General features: G+C 39.5%; 1 protein-coding gene across 1 annotated transcript in view; it reads right to left on the bottom strand.

The window, feature by feature from the left end:
• The window catches only part of NKAIN3 (Na+/K+ transporting ATPase interacting 3), a 199,536-nt gene that overhangs the window by 67,143 nt on the left and 112,428 nt on the right, over positions 1-19,965 (bottom strand). The gene's annotated exons all lie outside the window — the stretch shown is intronic.

Below are 19,965 nucleotides of genomic sequence, written 5' to 3'. Positions count from 1 at the left end.
GCTGCCTTATTTTACTCATTGGCAGATGATGGTGTTTCTGTTTGCCAAGCACTGGGCACTGTGCTTACCTGTGTGGACAGGCACAAACAGAATCACTCAGCCAACACATTTACATCAAAGATTTTGATCAGGAGGGTGCTCAGAACCTGCTGAAGATCTCCAGCATTTTTTTTTTTTTCAGAATCAGACAGATGAGAGAAAGACACTACAAAGGAAAAAAAGAATGATAAAGATAGTGTAATTTGCCCTAGATTTTACAGTACACATCACCTGAGCAGCAACTAGCAATTCTTCTGAGCCTTTGCATCCTTTTTTTTTTCTTGAAAAAGAGTAAACAGCAATTAGTCCTAATATGAGCAGCTATGAAATAGCCCAGTGTCAATTACTGTCTACATAAAGGCACAGAAGAATAAAGTTAAGAAAATTGGGGTATTTCAAAATTGGTACTTAATTAGTAATTCTCTTTCACTGGAGTTCAGACACGCTAACGGTAGCTAACACTTAACCCAGAAATGTCAGGCTAGATTAGGCAAGCACGATAGTTCAGGTACTGATATGGAAAGGTGCTCAACACTAACTGTGAAGGATGGATCAAAATGTGTACAAGAAAGCAAGCATCTGTGCTTTCAGATGGGATGTGAATGTACTGCCTAGAGTCAGTTTATATGTCTTCTCTGAAGAGCACACCTAACACTAGAGGCAGAGAATTTCCACTCTTCTTTTATCACTTGGCCTCTTAATGCATTTTTGATTTTCTGTCTTCTCTGTTGGTCCTTGCTTACCTTGCCTCCTCACATGTCATCAGCAAAAGCATGAGATCAAAAGACAACACCTTTCGGTCACCCCTGAAGGAGCTGCTCTAAGTGAAAGGTTTGCTGGGCCCTTGCAGCTTGGTTATGGGGACAGTGCAAGGCAGCTCTGAGGGCCAGAGCCTGCTCTGCATTAACAGAATCATCAGAGAAGGAATATGCACATTTAAGAGAAATCACTGAAACAAGACTCCATCAGATTTCTGTGTAGTCAGAGAGCAAAAATATGGAATGTTAGAGGACTCCCCTCCATCTCTTCCTCCCAGCAGACTCCTATCCTACAAGGATCTCCTAATTTTTTCTAACTGGCAGAGTGGAGCAGTTTATCTTGGGCTCATTCTCAGAAAAAGTTGGATAGTTATGTCAGACGTTAGCATTCTAGGGAAAATTTTAGGCAGGATGTTTCAAATTTGGTAGAATTATATGCTAATGGAAAATGTTTTATAAAGCTAGGCAATCTCAACGACAACGACCACCAGGGCTGTGGGTGGACTAGCAAGTAGTTCAGACCAAGAGGCACAGGCCTGTACAGTCAAACAGCTGGACGTGACACCTTCATATCCCCACTATGCAAATACCTAGTTCTTCTGGTTTGGTTTGGCTTAAGCTTCTGGACTGGCTCTAGTCTGATCCCATCACCTGAATGCCCCTTTGGGGCTTTCATAACTGAGGTGCTTATCTGCCTGTTGAGTTTCATGCAGAGGGAATGCAACTCATGTACTTGGAGATCTCTCCTTGATGTGATCCAGAGCACAGGAAGCTGGCATGGCTGAGAGACGTGCTGTAAAAGCCAACCCTCATCAGAAATGAAACACCAGTATAAATGCACGCTGGCAGTACTAAGTATTGCAAGAACTGTAACAAGATTATGCATCAAAGGTTAGCCTGTTCCCATGGGTTCTGGACACCTTAATCTTCTGTGTGCTCACACTAGGGTTCACTTGGCATCTGTCGTGCTCAGAATTAGAGGTTCTGATTTCAACAGAACCTGATTTGGAATTCAGCAGAAACCTGACTTAATGTCATTTGTCTATGTCCACTCTTCAGAGTGGAACATACTTGACATGACTGATCATCAGCAGAGAGACATGTCAAAACAGGACATAAATGGCTTAGCCCTCAGTTTAGAACAACTGACAAATGAAAAAAAAAAAAAGTCCTAAGGTTGATAAGTAAGAGAAAAGTAGGAAGGGGCCATATTTTTTTGCTTTATAAATAGAGTAGATTGCAGTTTGGTTTATAACTAAAGGTGGAACATGGAAGAGGTAGATGAGGAAAGCATGGAAATTGTTCTCAGATGGAAGACATTAACACTAAATTTGAACTGAGTGTAGACTTGTTCATGTGATAGTATCAGAAACCAAATGAGTTGCCCATTTCAGGAACAGGGCAGCTTTGCAGACCATAAGGCTCACCGAGTTGGCAGTTGGCATTCTTAAAGCCATTGTACCTGTAAAAATCCAACCAATAAAGTCTAATTTGAGTCTCCTGGTTTTTTTTTGTCTCCATTACTTTCCACTAGGATTTTTGCTCAGACTGAACTACTCATTTATAAACTACTAATCCACAGAACCCAGCTGATGCTGCCTCAGGTTAAAGTATGAAACAGCTCCTACCTTATATCCTCTCCAGCCCCAACATATGCTTCATGTATTGGCTTTGAAAATTACATGGTCATAGGCTAGTTCCTCCTGAATTACACCCCGAAATATTGTCTGTGAGTAACTGTCTAGAGGGTACGCATATGTGAGCCAGAGCCATGCTGTTAGATGTATTAAGTAGTAACCAAAACATTAGGTTTTACTTTGAACTAACATGGTGCACATTATAAAATCTCCACATGCTGGAAGAAAGAGTAAATCCTCTGTGGCTTACTCATAAATATTTATAGGATTATTCAGTCCATTGTGTAGTGAATAACCAAATGCATTCTGATGTAAACCAGCCCAGCTCCTGTGTTCACAGAGTCTCTCTGACAGAACACAATTACAAAACACGTTTTTCTTTTTAAAATTTCTACTTGAGCTCCTTGAAGCACCTAGAATTTGAGCATGGCAATATAGATCTGTAATTGTCCAGGGATCTGGCATCTTACAGATTAGAAGCGCATGTATTCTTCAAGGACAAAACTATATTCTGTATAGTTTATATTCACATAGATGTATTCTGTAAGGACAAATCAATATATTACATTCGTACATCCTATATTTTTGCTCCTGGTAGGAAATTCTATCAACAAGCACAGCAAACCCACAAAAACAACTTAACTCTACAGAGTCAAGAAAGGAATAACTGCATTTACTTTTTATTACTCTATTTCATGTTCAGAATGAACATGGCTCAGGTGTAGGATGTGAATTTCAATTTAGCATATTCATGACTGGGGCAATTGGCAAGGTCTGCTATTTCTGACAGGTGTAAGCAGTCAGGCTCAGCCCTAAATGTGTCTTGTCTTTTTGTATTTATTCTGGTTGTTCCCCACTATTCAGTTTATTTGCTGTTGAGACTTCTCTTTTATCAGAAAATCATAATCTCAGCCAGAGACTGAAATGCTGATTTCAGCGACAAATTAGAAACTGAAAAATAAGAGATGAAAAGAGTGGGAAAGTGAGTCTGTACTGTGCAGATGCACTTTCATTCTCAAGAGCCTCTGTTTCTTCTTTGACCTGAAAAACCACCATCTCCACAGTATCCCCAAAAGTATCGCAGACAACTCTTAAAATTCCTGAGAAAAAGTCTGGCAATTTTGGTGAAAAAAAAAAAAAAAAAAAAGGCTTAATTCAGCATGGAAATGTGCAAAACTGTTCAAGGCAAAGTCTTTGCATATGCTAAAGGCACAGATGATGTTCCATGTAAAGCATTACTTTTATCTTTATTGTTTTGAATATGTTGGATCATAAGAATGGATGCACTCCAACTGCCACTTCAAAGCTGTACGGATAATCCCACATCCCACTTGCTTTGTTGGCATTTTTAATTTTGCTCAAGTAAAAGAAGAATCAAAGCTGATACTTTATTCTCTGAAAAACTTCTTTACAACCTTCCTCAAAAGTCCAGCTCATCTGCACCAGGGTAAGTTACAAAGTTCCTAACTCATTTCAGGATATTTCTGTTTACTGTGTGTGTTTGCCTTATTTTACATGATAAAGTGCTTCAATTTCTCACTGGATGGAAGTAATCAATCTCCACCATGCTAAAAAATTCTTCCTCTGCAGATCAGGGGGCCCCTAATCTGTGGAGCAGGTGTTGGTGTTGAAGCAGGGGCAGCAAGAGGGATGTAATTGTTCCTGATGCATGTGACAGTCATTGTCACTCAGCCTGCAATGCAGGTGTCAAAAAAAGCAAGGTCAGACTCTGAGTCGCAGGACATTTTTTGCCTGTCCTTGTCCCTGAACCTGAAAAATGTGGCTGAGACCAGGCAGTCTGATCCCAGTTTCCTTATCTCCTGGCTGCAGGCTCTGTGGGCTGGTGTGGTGCCTGGGGTGGCTTGCTCAAAGGAAGAGAGAAACGTCTGTAATTGTAAAATTCCTTCATTCACTGGTAAAACTTTCCCAGGTGACAGGGAGCAGAGGAGTCTGGTGCCTCTTCATCTCCCAGCTCTCCCCATTCTCTCTTTGAAGTCTTTGAATCTCTATTCAGGCTCTAAAGGAGACCCCAAAAGATACAGTCCCCATGTTGACATCTACCGCTGAAAGACTTTCCCTCACAGAAAGAGGTCGAGAATATTAATATGAAAGCGAAACAGTCGGTTTGGAAGGGTTTATAGATCAAGTACTTTTCAATGTCATTTCTGTTCAAAGCATTTCAAAACACAAAAATAAATACAAGTTAGGAGAGCTTTAAGGGAATAAAGCCTTTTTCTGGATGACATTATTCCCTCGGGTGGCTTGATATGCAGTGGCTGGTAGTTAGAAAGAGATATATCATGCTGATACTCCTTTGGTCTTTCATGAAATCAGGCACCCTGTATAGCAAATGTGTGGATGCAACCCTTCTCACCAGAGGAAATACAGCTTCCATCCCCTCTGTAAAACCCTACAAAGAAATGAGTGTCTAGAAACATGCTATTTATTGTAATGAGTGCCCTAGGTTCAATAACGTTGCTGGAAATATGTGAAAGTCCTGGAATCTGCAAGGTCTGGGAAATCTTCTCCTTATTCATTGTTTCCTATATAAATTCTTTATCAATTGGCACCTTGGGGCTTATTTTTCACTTGCATCAGCTTTACAACTGTATATTTCTATTTATTTTACTGGAATTATTTCTGGTGAAAATGGTGGTGTGTTTTAGTGGTGTTAGTTTACAGTATTTTAATAAAAATGAATGACTCCCCGATGAAAAAGAAAAATCCCTAATCAGCTATTTTCAAGCAGCACCTCTAGACTGAAACTAACAGACCAAAGGAGAAAACACCAGTGTCTATGAAATATTGTTAGCCTGGAGGTATGAGAATATGCCAATATAATGTCATGAAAAAACAAGTGCCTGGGAGATTTCAACATTATTTATGCTTTTTGTCTACAGACCTCCTACGGAGCCCTATCTCTGTCGTCTGGGGACAAAATCCACAAATCAGTAAAGCAAGAAGAATTTCCAAAAGGCTTAAAACTGAAAGCAAACACCCAACTCTTCCAGCCACTCTATCCCAAGAGTAAATTAGACACCCCCAACATTTGGTATAGGAGCTGAAGAGTGCATTTGTATGAAATAATAAACTGACTTGGTACCAAGCAGTCACGTTCTGGTGAAATCGAGTATATTTCCTCAGGAATTCCTGGAGGTAAAGTATGAAATCTTGTTAATACGGGGCTGTGTGTCATCTCAGACCATCATGATAACTGGACAGGCAATGTGGAAAATGCAGGAATAGGAAAAAAAGACCAAGATAGTCCCAAATCCTGAATAATTTTTCTAACTACATCAGGCACAAACACCATGGAAATGTCCAATTTGTGACAGTGAATCACGGAAAACCCAAGCAAAGAAATTCCACAGCACTCTTGTTTCCATGGGCTACATGATAGGAGTAAATAAAACGGGTGAAGGCACAATCTCAGCTGCCCTGGGGTACGTGGTGTGGCCAACATGGCTCGCATCTCGGCACCTATGTCCTCTCCATCTCACCCCCTGCACAATCCACACAGAGTGGGTTCATCCACCCCGGCTCCTGGGCATAGTCCCTGATCTCCACTGTGCCCAGCATTGGCGTCTGTCATGGCTAAAACTGTGATGATAACATTCAGAGAATCATAGAATATATCAAGTTGGAAGGTACCCATAGGGGTCGTCAAGTCCATCTCCCTGCTTCTCACAGGACTACCTAAAACTGAACCATATGACTAACAGCGTCATCCAGACGTGAAAGGAAATAGAGGTTGATGCTGAAACTCATTTTCTGGCCCTGCTGGGTTCATTTGGAGCATCGGAGGGGAATGGCGAACTGCTCTTTTTATGACTTTCATACCCCACTTCAGCTGACTGCACAAAAATGAGCAGATTAAGATATCCTGAAGTCCTTTGTGCTTTTCCCTTGGAGCCCAATTACTTGGATTATATTGTAGTTAGGTAAGATTGCCAGGGAGAATTATATTATTAATTATATATCATATGATAACATTAAGATAATTACACATTATACTGTATCACTATAATTTTATATTAGCATTCTAGCTCGCATTAGAAAAATTTCTGGGGTTAGAAATAGCACACAAACTCTCTGGTGCAACAAGCCCTGATTAAGGTCCCATCTTTACATCATTTATATAGGATTTGCACAAGAAAAACAAAAAGTTAAGGCCAAAGAGAGTCTTGCAATAGGAAAATTTCTCAGGATAGCCACTAAACCTGATGATTATTTTACACCTATTAAGCTTTCCAGTTGGAAGGGCCTGTCCCAGAAGTGTAAATTGTATCACATGTTAAAGATTGGTAGCATGAGGCAGATACTGTCCACATTACAAGTGAACAACAGGATGACACAGATAATGAGACTTTTATTACTGAAGACTCAAATATGTTTAAATGAGGCTATGGTTTGGGTCCACAAATGTGCTAAACGTGGCTTCCAGCACTCTCTAAAAATAACAAACGGAGCACAGAGATTTTTTCTTTTTCCTTTAATGTTTGGTTTTGGTAAAGAATCACTTTGATGGGTCTTTTTCTGTTTACATGAACATCTAACTCACTGCCTTCCAGAATAGAGGGGAAGTTTCAAATGTCTGCTGAATTTGGCTGATACCCATGCCTGTGTAGTTTATGCAGATAAATCTTTTATTTTCAATTATAGTAGATTTGTTTGGTTCAGTTTTGGATAAAAGTAATAGAACAGTTTAATCTATCATAGACTGTTCATCCAAGCTTTTAATAAATAAAGTGCTAAAGGAAAAGTTCTGTGCAAGAAAAAAAATTTGCATAAAATCACAAAAGTGTGGAGAAAGCCAAAAACTTCAAACATTCAAATACTACTTAAGAACTCCCTTCTCCACAAAAAAAAAAAAAAAAAAAAAGGTGAAAATACTACTAACAAACATTCATAAAATTGTCCCTGGACAATTAATATTGATCCTGGGTTGCTATTCTCCTACATAAGAATTGTTGCCGGGTCTTGGGTTAGAAACCAGGTTAGGAAGCTAGTTTCAAAATTGTTCTTAGGTCTTGTGAATGTAAGGAACTGAGCATTAAACAGTGCCTGTGAATGCTGCCATGTGGATAGAAAATGTATTTTGAACCTAAGAGGGGGTAAGATATTAATAAAATCTTTTCTCTTTATTGCAATATTTAATTGGCTTATTTTTCACTGTAAAATCCAGCTCTTTGTATATCTTTTTAAGTACTGAGCTAGCAACTGTTAAAAACATTTGATATGTAAGATATCAAAGAAAAATTTGAATTAAAAAAAAAAAAAGAAAAATCTAGTATTTCTTTCCTTCAGGTTTGACTGGGAGAGAGTGAAGAGATGAGCCTTAATGCAGCGGGTCAAGCTGCCCTCATTAAATGTATGAACACGTGGCATCCTACATACCCATGGAAAGTGCCACAAACAGTGCCACCTCCCTGCCCACTGTGCATCTGGGCCAGAGATACCCTGGGGAGGGACGGGTAAATGACTATGGGACATGACATATCCATAGCTCCAGATGTTGTTCTGCATTTTTTGTTGGTTTTTTTTGTTGTTTTGTTTTTAAGAAGTAATCCCCTTCTTTATCCGAATTTTTAAGGAGTAGCATCAAAGTTGCTTTCTAAACCAAGTTAGGTGAAACGGTCTGGGGTAATCTAAGCTTGATTCTTTTCAGACAAAACAAGATAAACACATGCCAAATCACCAGAATATATAGGTTCCCTTTCTAGTACTGGCGCTTACAAGCCAAGTCAGTGCTGGAAAACACGGCTTCCCATGACTCACGTCCACTCTTGATCATTTGTACCCATAGCAAAATATTTAGAAAATTTTAGCTGCCTAAAGCAATGGTAGAGTCACAGCAGTGAGGCAACATGCCTTTCTTTATCGTTAAGCCAGATCTTGCTGCACAAGTGGTAGAGAAAATAAGGAAATAAAGTGGAGAAGTAAAAGAAATGTGAAGCTTGCAGTCCAGTTGTGTTCTGGGCTCAAAGCTAATACTCCTCTGCAAACTGGTTCATGAAGAGCACCTTCAGGTGGAGTTACTGATGAAATTATGCAGGGCAGGGGAGAAGAAACAATAATGAAATGCTTGGTTCTTTCCAGTTCACTCCTGCTTGCCTGGGTAAAAAGTTAGTAGCCAGGGAGGATGAACTTGGCAATCCCTGGCTGTCAGTGATGAGAGCTACCAGGAAGATCAAATTTGTAAGAAAAGCCTACAGGTGATGGAGAGGATATTACAAATACCCACCATGCAGGACTTTACTCTTGAAAACTCTTTCTGGAAATCAGTGTCTTACTTGAATAAACACTCAAGCCACCTGGTATAAGTGACCAGAAGGCAGCCTTAGTTTTCTATGTTGATCTTTGTATTTTAACTATTTATTTGAATCTCTACAAATGTACACGTGTGAATATATCGGGTGCAAAGTAGAAATAAGTTAAACTAATCACAAGTAAAAATGGAAATGATCATGTTCTTTTAGAGACTGTTTAATTATCTACCACTTGTTACTGTCATTCACAATGATTATCAATTAATCTACATAGCAGGAATTTGCATAGGAGATAACGGAAAGTGAAGCTAGAAAAGTTCCACATCACTAGGAATGTTTTCTTGAAAGAAATCTTTACCTGTATCATAGATTCAGACAGATCTCTAGCAGATGTCTTTCACAACACCTGGTTTATTCGATTATCATTTTGATTCAGATGAACATCAGAGGTATGGAGCAACAGCGTTATTCATCATTTTTGTCATTCAATGTAGGCAATTGTTTCAACTGAAGCCTTCCACATAATATGCAAGGGTGAGAATAAATGAAATTTGCTTTTCAGGCTTCTACTTGAAGGTGATTTTGTTCTCTCAGGATAGTTATTGACACCAGACAAAAACTTACAAGCTTGAAACTAATTCACATCAGTCTCCCTTTCAAGACCACCAGCAGTATCACCTGCTCAAATTGTAATCAAACCACAGCGAATAACTGCCTCAAGCATCAGTTCCACTCAATCTCTATCTGCTCTGACCCTTCAGAGAACACAAAAATCCTTATATATACTTATTCCCAGCCGCAACCTCAACTGCCACCCTCCTCACTTCTGTGTGTCTTTCCATGACATGAGACTCATTTCTTTTGTTCTGTGAAAGTGTATTAAAAGTGCTCACTCCTATAGGAAAGCCTGGCAGCCACTGAAAAACAAATTCAAGCTGAGAAAAACCAAAGAAAAATGCAACTTCTACCTAAATGAAAGCCTGGCAGCCACTGAAAAACAAATTCAAGCTGAGAAAAACCAAAGAAAAACGCAACTTCTACCTAAATTACTACCATAATATTGCAAAGCATCACTTCTTAGGTACTTCTCAACATGTGTCTTGGCTGTTCTCAGCTAAAACCTTTGTAGTAGTCTTCCATGTGATATTGCAGTGTCATCTAAACTCTACTGTCTGCTACCTGTGTGAGTCTTGTGAGCAATATTTTACTCACAGGCTCAACAGAGGCTCAATGTCTTTCCCTACATGCTGTGTCTAAGGGTTTTGCACAAACTGGGCTGTTTCCATGCCCAGCACCTCCACAGGAGAGCCAACAGGAGCTAAATGGATCTTTGTAGCAGAGGATGGAACAGCCCCATAACAAGTCCACTGTGCCCTGTTTCCAAACCTGTCCCCTATGTGGGTGCTGGGGGAAACACACCCCGTGCTGGACCTTGCACCTGCTGGTGGGATTCCCTGCTCCACTTTGCAGAAATATGAAGGAAATGGTTAAAAGAAGTTTTACAACAGTTTCTGCAATACCAGACAGTGAAGAAAGAACTGTCAAAAGACATGCAGATATATTACAGCATTCGGGCCAGGAGTATTAACTATAAAAATTTCTGAAGGCAGCATTTACAGAATAGATACCTTTTCAAACTTAGTCTGTGTTTCCATCTTCCTAAATCAAACTACGTTTTTGCAGAAAACCCTGTCTGTTTTTCTGTGAGTTGTTCTAAGGGGAGCACATACGCACGTCGACTTTATTCCTCGGTGAAAAGCAAATCATTCCCTCAAAGCTTGAGGGGTATGAGCTGTTTCACTGCTTGCTCAGTGAAATCCCTGCTCTGACTTCCCCTATTTCTCTAGGACGAAACAGAGCGGAGCTGCAAATCATCAGGGACGGTGGCTGAGAAAAAAGAAGAGCTCTTTCTGCAGTCAGGTCACATTCAGGGGACAAATTTTAATGGAAGAGCTAGGCTGTGAATTCAGTACATGATCAAAAGAAAAATGTCCTGTCAGCGGCAGCTTACACAGAGAGGGGTTTTAATCAGTGAATATTTTTTCCCCATATAAGAAAGTCTGGTCACATGGCTATGGTATTCAGAAGGAATCATTCTGGTGAGTAGGAGTGAGCACAGCTCTATTGCTACAAGGATCGGGGAGACTGTAGCGTGAGGTTTGCCTCTGCCAGCATCCTTCACACCCCATGTACAGGATCAGCCTAAGGAATCAGACTCTCTTAATAAAAATATCTTTTCATTTCTTACAAGCACGTCTGCATGTAAAAATCAATTAGAATGTTGTTTTCTTGAAATGAAAAAAAACCCAACAAAGTCAAGCATATTCAGCTAGAGCTTTCAATCATGTACACACTTAGCCTAGAGAAGGAATTCATTTTCTTGGCTGGTTGATCAACTTTGCAACTGGAGAAGACCTGATGCAGCCAGTGCTGAAGACACAGCAGAGCTGCTTCATGGAACTGCAGCTTGCCAGAAAGGTAGGAATTTGATTCCACCTATCCTGATTGCCACAGAGGTTGCCAAAAGCTTGGGAGTGTCCTGAGAAGCATGAAGATAAATACCCTTGGAAGCACTGTGCGTGGTGGTGTAACCCTCCTCCCCCATTAGGTGCTTGGCTTGATTTTCCCCCACCTGGGTGGGCCATGTAACAGTACAATGGACCAGAATGTTATCACAACAGATTAACACCTGGCACACCTGATGATCCAACATAAAAGAAAGAAAGAATGTGTAGGATGATGGACCAGAACGTTATGGCAACCCCCTTGGCACACCTGGGTCCTGTGTCCCCTATTGCTTGGCAAATAAAAGAAAGAAAGAATGTGTAGGATGATGAACCAGAACGTTATGGCAACCCCCTTAGCACACCTGGGTCCTATGTCCCCTATTGCTTGGCAACAGTAATCATAATAAATCACTCCTGACAGTATATGGTTTGTGGCCCAAAGAAGGGGGTGTGATACCAGAACTTCAAGATCTAGCAAGTTCTGGACTTGCAGAACTGGTGGAAAGTACCAGAATATCCCATTGTCCAAGTTTGGCCAAAGTGGAGAAGTACCAGATAAAATCAGTTATTTTGGACCCTACAAATAGTGGCTCTAGCGAGACCCGTTGAACAATCCTGGATCACAGTGGGCTATGACCAGCATCTCCCATTGGTTGGGACACCACTCAGGCAAACAACTCGAGGATTAAAGCACCAGAGTGAATCAATCCTCCGGAGTCTCAATTACTGCCCGTTAAGGAATGTCAGTACATTGTGAGTATCTACTCTAAACTTGAGAAGAGGTACATTTTAACTGTAAGGCTAGTTTCTCTTCCATCCGTTTCTCCACCTATGTGTTTCTGATATACATATTAGCTTTTATGAGTGTAAGTGGTCTTATATTTTACTGGATTCAAGTACTTTCTGTCCGTTTGTCTGTGCCTGTGTGAGGAGTTGAAAGGAGTGACCATCAGCCTACTGGACTTGCTGTCTGTGAAGGGACCTTGTTCCTAGCAGTTAAAGACTTGTGAGTGTGTGTGTGACCCCTTGAGTTGTGTGTGTTGGTATGTTTGTGTCCATACATATATGTATTAATTTAGAATACCCTATTGTAAGTTAGAGTCAATCTTAGATTCATAGAATTATCGAATTGTCTAGGTTGGAAGAGACCCTTAAGATCATCTAGTCCAATCATCAACTTAACTCTGTCATTTTCAAATCTGTAATTAAGTCGCTGGTCAATTATTTTGTTAAATCACCTCACAAAATCCTTAAATCGGTTAATGATTAAGTGCTGCTAAAATGCAACCTCTTGATCTACCTCAAATCATTAATAAATTTTTGAATTACTGCCTAATCATAGTCATGAGAAATATTTCCATCTGCGACACTGTGCTCTGGCTTAAGCAGGTGTTTCCAGGATCTTTGGTGTCCCAGTCGCCCACCAAACTGTTAAAGATTTCAGACAATACAGTCAATAAAATATCCCTAAAGTACAAAGGAAATGCTGCTTCACTTTTTCTAAAAGAAAAATGTTGGATTTCCTCATTCTCTAAAAAAGTGTTTAAATTGCTGGTATTTATTCTAGTGCAGAACAGGACTTTCCCTTATAATTTCAAAATTCCTCGTGTAACATAAATTCAGCATTTTGCTCAGCTCTCAGGGTAGCACTTAGGCACACAATTTGCTGAGGCTCTTTAACATGTCTTTACCTCTTCCACCACCTCTCCTGCTTATTTGCAGAGATGCTGCCTTGTATTTTGCTGCCTTGTATTTGAATCAGCAACCACGAAGTTTACTGTGCAGGGGGCCACTGCACTTCCCTGTTCAGTGTCACTTCAGATTAACTTGAAAATACTGGAAATGGATCCGAATGGAAGTATCTAGTGAGAATTAAAATAAATAAATTGCAGAAAAATAGTCTATTATACTGCTGCTGCCATAAGGGAGGTAATTTTGGGCAAAAGTTGAAGGGGAAAAAAATGGATATTCTCCAAATCTTCCATGTATCTCCAATGTTTCTGCATAATTTTATTGAAATAGTAATGAACCAAAAAAAAAAAAAACAAAAAACAAAAAACAACCAAGGGATTCACCTTTATTTTAATCTAGATACTTTTCATGTAAATAAAAATATTTCATAATACCTGCACACAATTTCACTGAATTTTTGGTACAATATGGAAAAAAATGCCATAGTAATTTTCATGTAAAGTGGAAACCAAACCTATATCAAGTACTGCAAAATGTCTATTTAGTTCTCATATTGATTAGTTGACAAGGTGAAGGCACTACTATATTGTTAGTGCTTAAATCCCCTCACCTTTAGCCAGCTCCACTGCAGAAGTTGCCTAACTCATTTTCACAAATCCATATCATAACTGTTAATGAATAAACGAGTGGTTTCCATTCCTTTAAATGAGCTGCTTGCAAAAACAGATGCCCCCGGAGAGGACAACTGAGATGGAAAAACCACAGATTTTTCTTGATTCTGTCACATGTAGTTGTTTTATTGACCCAGACTGGTAATTAGACAAATATACTTGTGTGTTTTACTGCCTATGCACCACCATGCATAATGAGGTCTAACTAAATCTAACAAGAAGGGACAAGGCTGTTTCTAGAATGTGGGTGCAGATACAGTCTCTCACAAATTTTTTTGCTCTTGGTAATATTTTTTTAACGCTGAAGGTTTGATACTGGCAAAGGGCTGTACGCATTCCTCATCTAACACCGTAAATATTGGAGGAACTGCACGAGGCATAGATTGCCGTAAAAATGTAATAAAGCAACTGCTACTAAGAACTGGAGGTAACTTCAGAAGCCATTTGCACAAGCCATCTTCTCTGTGGTCTGTTCTGGAGACCAACAGCTCCTCTGTCACATTGCTCAGGCTGAAAGCATTCTTCTGATTTTTAATGATCTGGTGATCACTAAACTTACTAATGAATCTTTGGGAAGCCAATGACCCACTTTAACAGACTCTTTACATGGCTAAGAGACAAGTGTTCTTGGTGGTGATGATGATGATGAAGAAGAAGAAGTATATCTTTCATACCCTCTTTGGAATAATGTTGAACATTGTTGCCATGTCAACATGTGACATGTTAACTGTTTTCTAAACAAAGTGAAAAAGTTGCAATTAAAAGTTCAAGAAAAGATGTGATACCTTCAGGAGAGCTATATTTTACTCATATACCATTCCTGTAGCCCCTAACACTAAATTACCTCATGTTTTCTGTCACATGCTGATGTTGACTGGCTTTCTTAATCAATCACACATCACTTGGTAACGGAAAGAGAGCAAGGAACCTGCCTGAGCGCTGGTGTCTGCCCCTGCAGGGATTTTCTTTGGAAAACAACATACATAATGTGCTCCCTAGCATCCTTATCTGTCCAATTATAAAAATAACAGGGCCATAACTAATGGGAAAGAAGGGGCTGACGCAGTGCCCTGGAGGGAACCACATTATGTATTGAAATCATTAGCTCTTTTGTTACATTTAAATGAATATAACCCAAACTGCAGCTCTGGCTGCCTGAAGGGAGGGGCAAAAGCTGCTTTGCAACCTCTTTTGGAGCAATTCCTGGAGTTTTTCAAATGGCATAGAGAAGGCAATCTCAACACTGGGGATAAAGGAAGAGCCAGCCAAAATAACCTAATAAGGATTCAAACTTCTGGCTCAGTGGTAAAAGCTTGGTCAATGATCTGAACTTCATTAAGTCACTCCAGCATTGCCCCTGATCTTAGTTTCTCTATAGCTCAATAGTCACAATGTTTCCCTTGATTAATTATTTACGTGGGATTCTTAACCTCTGTTCTAATGTCTGTTGTGCTAAATATGGTTTTTAATTAAATGTTGTGTTTCTCTGATAAAAAATTATGTCTACCAAATGTCATAATTCACTTTCATATTAAATAATTAACATTTGGCAGATTCTTTGAAGACAGCAGGGCAGAAAAAAATTCACAAAGTGAGGCAATTGCATGGGGTCAATATGAGGCACTGACTAATGGCAGATACTCAGAAATAATGTAATCACATCACATTGTTTATCATTTCCTTATGGAAGTGAATCTATGTTCTGGGGAGGTAGAACACACATTTAGGTTATCAGGGAATTGAGAAGAAAAAGTAAAAGGAATTAATTCATCAAAAATAAAAAGAAGTAATGATCTTTATAACAGGCATGACTGTATTATTATGAATCATCATAAAGAATGACAATTCAAAATATTTGAAATCATCCTAGCTGGTTAATTAAAACAGGAGAACCTGCAAATGTAAGGATGACAAGCCTAAGAACATGAATGATCAGATTTTTAAAAATGTTCAGCATCAATTTCCATTAATAATTATGAATATTTTGGACAGGTAAGTACTATTTTTACAGAAAAAGAGGTAAGTGTTGGAAATATAATTTATTTTTTTTTTTTTTTAGCATAACATACCTCATTAAGTTCAACAAGGGGAAGTGCAAAGTCTTGGACCTGGGGAAGAACAGCCCCAGGCACTGAAATATGCACAGAGCCACCCAGCTAGAAAGCAGCTGGACAGAAAAAGACCTGGGGTCCTGGTGGACACTGGGTTGAACATGAGCCAGCAATGAGCCCTTGCTGCAAGGGTGGCAAATGGTATCCTGGGCTGCAAAAGGCAAAGTGATGCCAGCAGGTGGAAGGAGGTGACCCTGCCCCTTTATCCAGCACTGGTGAGGCCACACCTGGAGTGCTGGGTCTGTGTCTGGGCTCCCCAGTACAGGGTGAGGCCACACCTGGAGTGCTGGGTCCATGTCTGGGCTCCCCAGTACAGGAGAGTCGTGGACACACTGGAGAGAGTCCAGCAAAGGGCTACAAAAATAATGAAGGGATTGGAGGAAAGGTTGAGAGAGCTGGGACTGTTCAGCCTGGAGAAGAGATGGCTCAGGAGGGAATCTTATTAATGTAAACAAACACCTGAAGGGAAGGTGCAAAGAGGACAAAGTCAGGCTCTTTTCAGTGGTACCTGGTGACAGGACCAGAGGCAACGGGCACAGACTGAAACACAGGAGTTTTTTTTTTAAAAATCTTTCAGAGTTAACCAGAGGCAACAGGCACAAACTGAAACACAAAAATCCTTCAGAGTTCTAGATGTTAGGTATGGGTCTTCCATACAGTGAATAATAATGTGATGAGACCCAGAGGGAAAGTTAATCTTGCCTTGTGCAATGCAGTGGTGTGAGCAGGTAGTAGCTCCCATCCCCAGAAACAGTCTAGTTCTGTCAGATGGTCACTCTGCCAAAATTGATTCATTTTCCTTTTTCGGTACTGATGAAATTATATGGCAGCTCATTCCAGAGTTACCTTGATGAACCCCAGCTTGGGGAGGTCTCTGCTTGACAGTATAGCTGTGGACAAGTTTACTATGATATTAGGTTCAGGGTCTACTACAAAACTCTCTGTGCTTGGAAAACTTTTTAAATCTCAGGCTATTAAAACCAGTGTCTACCTGGAATTTAACATTCTCAGTGTGTATTACCTATTTTCAAATAAAAAAAAAAGACGATAGAAAGGGCCTTTCTCAAAGGTGCTAAGCTGTCACCATTTTGACTGTAATATCAATTTGTTCTCCAAAAATTCAGGCTTCAGTAAAGATGATCTGCCTTGTATTTTAAAATTACAGGGCTTTTGTGGAAGGATTAATCAAAATAATATGTTCTATGCCCTACACATCAAATAAATGTTGATTTTAAACAAAAAATGTAAGTATAATTCTTCTTTACTATTTATCGCATTCCACTCTCTAATATTTATCTTGATTTTCCCCAGTTTAAAGCAATGCTCAACACCTTCAACTCCCAATCACTTCACCATCCACCTTGAATCAGGATGAGATACAAAATTAGCATTTCACCAATAAAAAATATTTTTTTTTTTTACCATCAACCATAAAGAAAATACATAAAGAGCCTTACTGTGTTAGAATTAAATAAATGCCTGTTGAGCCTATTCCTTTAAGTAGGGTCTAATGTGGTCACAGCTGCAAGATTCTGTGCATATAAAATTTTTTATACCAGTAAAAAAAAAAAAAAAAGATTTCAATAAAAAGTCACCTTTCAAAAACGGAGAGCTGCTGCTAGAGAGTTATATATCTCGACAGGTATCCAATATTTATCCCTGGAGGGATTTCTTCCTGTGGAGGCTCTAACCCCTTACCCAATGGAAGTGTTCACCTTCCCAGTCATTTGGACAAGGGTTAGCATGCTAAAATGATTTGTTATGCCAATAAAGTTTTTGTTACACTGTAAAATGGTTTGTTACGCTACTACTGCTACATAAAAATGTTATGAAAATTAAGTAGGTTGTAAGGTCCAAAAAGGAATAAGCTAGGACTAGCTACTAGGAAAAAAGACTCTTCTGATCTACAATTCTTCCATACAGGAATAAGCTAGGACTAGCTACTAGGAAAAGGAAAGAAAAAAAGAAGACTCTTCTGATCTACAATTCTTCGGTATTGCAAAAAGACAACCTAAAGGACCTTTTAACTAATAATTGAAATTGGTACCCCAATTAGGAAAGCAGTTATGCATCTGAAATGAATGGGAACTTTCTCAGGTCAACACTACTCAGAAAATGGGAGGAAACTGTAGCAAGTCTGATAATCTAGGTGGTGACTTCTGTCCTGCGCGACAGTTAATTAAACAAGCCTAAATTACAAATCAGAATGGAAACTGAAGCACAGACTCATGGTGTGCTCATCATAATGCATCACAGATGGGATAGCAAGACAATAAGACTGATGAAAACCTTACTTGGTGTCTGGGATTTTAATTTTAACATTGTATATATCAAGCAAAAGCAGTATCTGAAACTGACAACTATTTAATTCACAGTCAAGCCTTATAATTTATATTCCTGGCACATTTTGAACTTGCAATGAATTGTATCCAGAGTTTATTTATGATTGTTTCAGGCAATCAGTCACTCCACAAGAAAGGGAAGGCCTGTTACATCTTATGCTTTATAATAATTACAAAATCTTTAAACTTTTCCATTTTCATATTTCTTTTGGTTTGTATATACTAAATGTTTTTATTCTATTATTCTAACATTAATATTTTTGTTCCTGTCATTTGGTAAATTTTGACCAGAACTGCAATGCACTGATAAGTGTACAAGAAAAACAATTCCTAATTTCAACAACCAGCTGTGTTTCCACTAAACTCTAAATTATTTTGTAATCCAAAAAATTCTAGAAAATTTTCCAACAATACTTTTTTTTCTTGTAGAAATGAGGAAGTATTGTGAATATTTATGGTTTTCTCTTGTGAGGTGCTTGTGATGTCACATATTGGATATTAGGAAGAAATTCTTTACTGTGAGGGTGGTGAGGCACTGGGACAGGTTGCCCAGAGAAGTTGTAGATCCCTGGAGGTGTTCAAGGCCGGGCTGGATGGGGCTGTGACAAACATGGTCTAGTGGGAGGTGTCCCTGCCCATGGCAGGGGGGTTGAAACTCAGTGGTCCTTTGGGTCCCTTCCAACCCAAACCATTCTATGATTATATGATTTAGTAATGCAGTGAAGTTACCTTCAACTTGTAGACTACTTCATTCTAGATGGTTGGACAGGGTGATAGTTGTAACCACATACACTGATTTTTTTCTTTCTAAGAAGAAATATCCTTATCTTGAAAAAATGTAAAAATTAACATTTGAAAACATTTTTAAACTAATTCATGAGACTTATCCTGCACATCACATCCCTTTACTTTGCTAGTGGCAGTATTTACTGGTCAGTTGGTAAACCAGCTTGAAGTATTGAATAGACCAGGAATAACCAGTCTTTCCAGTCGCTCAGACCAGGTAGCTCCCCTGACTAGTAGATGTGGCCTGCAGACTGCATCTCTTCTCCTACTGCCTGACAAGCACTGATGACCACAGTTAGGACCGCTACCCATGAGCATTTATGTTCTCAGAATAGGTCTGGATATCTGGGGTGTATCAGACTTCTGTGCACCCACTTTGGGTGGGTTGGTGGCTACGTACTACACACAGCTATATAGAGAAAGAGCTACCACTTATAGGAGATCATACACAGCGCATGCCAAACAACCCCCTCATCACAACCAAGCAGAAGCAACCATCAGATTGAGGAAAGACTATGGCCAAGACTGGGTTGATTGCTCCCAGAACAACTCATCCAGCCCCAGCGCTTCCCTGCATTACAGGCTTTTTATAACAACTTCATGTGTTTGCAGTTGTTATTGGAACTTGTAGTTGCAAGTATCGCAACTACAAAACCTTGATCATACAGGCAGAGTATTCTGACAACTCAGAGTTCCAGGAAAGACCAAATAACATGGTTAAATATAAGTACCTTAGTTCTTAATACTTCTCTCACCTTTTCCAAGTGTTACATCTGTATCTCTCTTTGGGAAGAAACTTAGCAAAGTATCATGTAGAATATACTCGCACTCAGGGCTGAATAAATACTATCACTGATTGTGAACTTTGTAAAGGTTTGGACAAATTAATTTTGGACAAGTCTGCTGTCTTTTGCTGTACATGTCTCAATGAATGAGGGCCAAGAACTTGAGTTAATTTTCACCCATCCCAGCAAAGGCCAGAATGGGGACTACGCCTGTACAGAGCTTTATGAGATATAAGGAAAGAAAAGAGCAGGGCACATTTTAGTATCATTACCTAATTCTAAATACAATTAGAAATCAGTGCTGCTCTCCATCGACTCCTACATCCCCCTTTCAGGACAGAGGCACCCAACAGCAGCAGGCTGCAGGC

Source organism: Calidris pugnax, unplaced genomic scaffold (genome assembly GCF_001431845.1).
Source record: "Calidris pugnax isolate Ruff unplaced genomic scaffold, ASM143184v1 scaffold5, whole genome shotgun sequence".
Lineage (NCBI taxonomy): Eukaryota > Metazoa > Chordata > Aves > Charadriiformes > Scolopacidae > Calidris > Calidris pugnax.
This window is presented reverse-complemented; position numbering and strand designations above follow the sequence as displayed.